Source organism: Macaca thibetana, chromosome 2 (genome assembly GCF_024542745.1).
Source record: "Macaca thibetana thibetana isolate TM-01 chromosome 2, ASM2454274v1, whole genome shotgun sequence".
NCBI classification, from domain to species: domain Eukaryota; kingdom Metazoa; phylum Chordata; class Mammalia; order Primates; family Cercopithecidae; genus Macaca; species Macaca thibetana.
The window spans coordinates 40514197-40518924 of record NC_065579.1 but is presented as its reverse complement, the minus strand read 5'-3'; positions in this window follow the sequence as shown (position 1 = coordinate 40518924).

Genomic DNA, 4728 nt, shown 5'->3' with positions numbered 1-4728 from the left:
AAAGGTTTTTTTTGGTCCAAATATTATTCCTACTTATTTTGAACGTGGACTCAAGTCTCAAATTTTTTCACCAACTCACAGAGGTATATTACACGTTGTTGGCTAACATCTCTGTGTTCTAGTCTCTCCATTTCTAAAGTTAAGATTTTGGAATATCTTAGAAAGTTCATAATTGTTAAAAAGAGGTATCCCTTTCTTTGACTATGATATTGTCAGGAAGACAAATATATCGTTTAGATTAAAAGTGTGTGTGTGTGCCTTCGTGTGTGTGTGCATGTATATGCTTGTGTGGCAGTGGGAGGGCAGGAGGAAGGGCATGCTACTCTGATTTATAGGATGAAGAAACTTTTCTCTTGCTCCATGAAGTAGCCTCTAAGATCATTTATTAGAATCCCACAGGGATCCAGGGAACATAATTTGAAAACCATTGACTTAGATTCCCTCAATAATCTATTTAAAAAATTCATACAGTGAAGAAACGAACTAGAAAAATCAGCTCACTGGCCCAGAGAGAAAACAAGGAAGCTTGTTAGGCTTTGCCTGAGCTGGTCCATGTGTGAAAAAAATGGAAAAAAATCTTCTGAGACTATATTACCAAAAGCCTCTTTCTGTAATGTGACTGGGGTTTGAATTTGTGCCCTGAACATCATGGCCCTGGAGTTCCTGCACTAAGAAAGTAGCTTTAAAAGGTGATTCCAGGCTGATAACACATCTAGAATGATTTGCAGAGGCAACTGCAAAACCCTCAATACAGGTTGCATAAGATTTCGACATTTAAAGTCCTGTCAAACTTGAGCTCGAAACCCAAAATTCAAAATCTGCTATAAACAGTGGTATACTAGTAAACCAACTCTAAAAAGAAAAAAAGAATTACTCTGATTTGTAGCCTTTGCCAATTCTCATAGTATAAATACTCCTACCATGACTGATTTCAAGCTACTAATGTGAATGTAAAGTCACTAAATGCAAAGTTGGGAAGAGATGCGTGGTATCAATTCTTGCAAGCTGACTCCGGCACATTACTTATGAATACTATCATGAGACTTAACCAATGCTTACAAGAAACCCCTTCTTGGATAAGATAATACAGTTAAAGACATAAAAGAAGGAACTAAAACCATAAGTAAATAAAAGTCACCATAAAAAAAGAACAGGAAGATCTGACAACTTCCCCACTAGAATTTCTAGAAATTAAAGATATAGATAAGGAAACAAAACTTCAATGGATAGTGTGGTAGGCACAATTTTACCCTCTTCCCCAATGATCTCTGGCCTTCGTGTTACTCCCATGGATATAAAATATTACATAGCAAAAAGAATTTTACAGATGTAATTAAAGTTACTAATCAGCTGACCTTAATATAAAGAGGTTATTTTAGATTATCCAGGAAAGCCTAATGTAATCATATAAACCCTAAAAAGCAACAGAAAAAGGTAGAACATGGAGTGAGAGAGATGTAGCAGAAAGTTAAGTTAGAGAGATCTCAAGAATGAGAAGGATTTGATGCACAATTGTTAGCTTGAAGATGAAAGGAGATCACATAACAGGGAAGCAGTAACTTCAGCCCTGCAACTGCAAAGAACTGAATTCTTCCAATCAACAGTGAGTTTGGAAGAAGCCTCCAAGTCCTGTATGAGAACCACAGGCATGGCAAATACCTTAATTGAAGCTCAGCAATTCCTTAAACAGAATATCCCAAAACTAATTGGGCCTGTATCTTACACCATACACAAAAATCAATATCATGCTAGACATCTGATATATAATAAATGGGTGTTGTTTGAAGCTGCTAAGTTTCTGGAAATTTGTTATGACAGCAGTAGAAAACTAAAAACAGATAACAGATTAAACACAGCTGAAGGTAGCACTCATAAAGTAAAAAATAGAACTGAAAAAATTATGCAAAATGTAGACAGAGAAATAAAGAGGTGGAAAACATGAAACAGTAGTAAGAGAATGGAAAAATGAGAAATTCCAACACACGTCTAATAGGAGTGTATGAAGAAGACAATAAATTGAATGAAAAACAATATTTGATGAGTTATTGGCTAAGGATTTTCAAGAATGAATGAAAAGCATAAATTCCATGTTAATGTTGTTAAATGAGTTCCAAGAATGGTAAATAAAAACAAATTCACACCTGGATGTGTTGTAGTATTGAAAAACACCAAAGTCAAAGAGAAAAACCTTTACAACCTTTAAGGTCAACTGATTAGTAACTTTAATTACATCTGTAAAACTCTGAAAGAAAGGCATTGCAGCTATTACATCAACTGCAACAACTGAAGTCAGAAGGATAGAATTATATATTTAAAGACTGACAATAAAAATTATTACTAACTCAAAACATCGAGAAGACAAGCCACAGACTGAGAGAAAATATTTGCAAAAGACATCTGGTACAAGACGATTATCTAAAATATACTAAGAACTCTTAAAACTCAACAATAAAAAAAAAAAAAGCTGATTTTAAAATGGAAGAATTAGCATGAGCAATCAGACAAGGAAAAGAAGCAAAATACATCCAATTTGGAAAGAAACAGGTAAAATGATCTGTTTTCAGATGATATGATCCCATATATAAAAACTCCTTCAGACTCCACAAAAAACCTGTTGAAACTGACAAATGAATTCAGTAATGTTGCAGGATACAAAAGAAACACAAAAATTAGTTGTGTGTTTTTACACCAATCATGATCTACCCAAAAAGGAAATCAAGAAAAAAATACCATTTATAATAGCATCAAAAAAAATAAAATAAAATTTTTAGGAGTAAATTTAACCAAGGAGGTGAGAGATCTGTAGCCTGAAAACTGTAAAACATCAATGAAAGAAATTGAAGACACAAATAAATGGAAAGATGTCTCTTGTTCATGGATTGGAAGAATTAACATTGTTAAAATGTCCATACTACTCAAAGTGATATACAGATTCAGCATAACCCCTATCAAACTCCAGTGCCATTTTTCACAGAAATGAAAAAATATTCTAAAATTTGTATGAAACCACAAAAGACCCTGAAGAACCAAAGCAATCTTGAGGAAAAAGAATACAGTTGGAGACATCACACTTTCTGATTTCAAATTATATTACAAAACTATAGCAATCAAAACAGTATGGCACAGACATAAAAACAGACACATAGACCAGTGGAACGAAATATGGAGGACAGAAATAATTCCAAGCACTATACAGTCAACTAATTTTTGACAAGGGCATCAAAAATTTACAAAAAGAAAGGATAGTAAATGGTGTTGGGATAACTGGATATTCACGTACAAAAGAATAGAATCGGGCCATTACCATACATAAAAATAAATTCAAATTGTTTTAAAGTCTTAAACATAAGGGCTGAAGCCATAAAACTACTTAAAGAAAACATCAGGAAAAAGCTTGTTGACTTTCGTCTTGATAATTTTTTTTTAATAGGACACCAAAAGCTCAGGCAACAGTAGGAAAAATAGCCAAGTGGGACTACATCAAGCTAAAAAATTCTGCACAGCAATACAAACAATTAACAAAATGAAAATACAACCTAGAGATTGGGGAAAATATTTGCAGACAGTATAGCTGATAAGGGGTTAATATAAAAGGTATATAGGGAACTCACACAACTTAATAGCAAATAAACAAACAACTGGATGAAAAAAATGGGCAAAGGACCTGAATAGACATTTTCCCAAAGAAGACATACAAATTGACAACAAATATATGAAGAAATGCTCAACATCATTATCATCAGGGACATTCAAATCAAAGCAATAATAAAATATCACCTCACATTTGTTAGGAAGACTATTGTCAAAAACATAAAAGATAGCAAGTGTTGGCGAGGATGTGGAGAAAAGGAAATTACTGTACACTGTTGGTGGGAATGTAAATTGTTACAGCCATTCTGGGAAACCATTCTGGAGTTGCCTCAAAAAAATTAAAAATAGAGCTACCATAAGATTCAGAAGTCCCTCTTCTGGGTATATATGCAAAGGAAATGATATTAGAACCTCAGAGAGATATCTGTGCACTCATGTTCATTGCAGCACTGTTTATAATAGCCAACATGCAGAAACAATCTAAGCATCTGCTGATGGAAGAATGGAAAAAGAAATTATGGAAATTTGATAAGAGAGTAGATTTCAGGTGCTTTCAACATACAAAAGTGTAACTATGTGAAGAGATGGATATGTTAATTTGCTTGACTGTAGTAATCGTTTTACCAAGTATATGTGTATGAAAACATCATGTTGCATACCTTAAAAATAATCATAGAAAATAGGTAAAATATCTCAACCGACACATTACCAAAGAAAATATACAGATGGCAAATGAGCATATGAAAGGGTGCCCAACATCTTACATCATTAGGGCAGACTTTAGTAGGGGCAGGGAGTTGAAATCAGAGGTGTCCATAAAAATATAAAATTCCTGGGTATTCTGAGAAATCTTGGGGAGGGCAGTAGGCTTTCTCAGGATGTGGGCTCAATCGAATCTTATTTAGATTTTTTCAGGCATGGGGAAAGCCCTAGAGGAAATCTGTTACATGACAAGCCAAAGGAATAGGGGTCCTATCTTGGTGAAGCTCTCAGTCATGGAAAGGACTGAAGTCAGTGCATACATTCAAACTCCCAGTAATGGGCCACTTGTGAGGCCTAAATGGGAAGAGAGAATTCAGATTCACAATACCTTCCAGTGACTGGGAGGTTGGCTCCCTGTAGCTCTGCCTCTTTGGC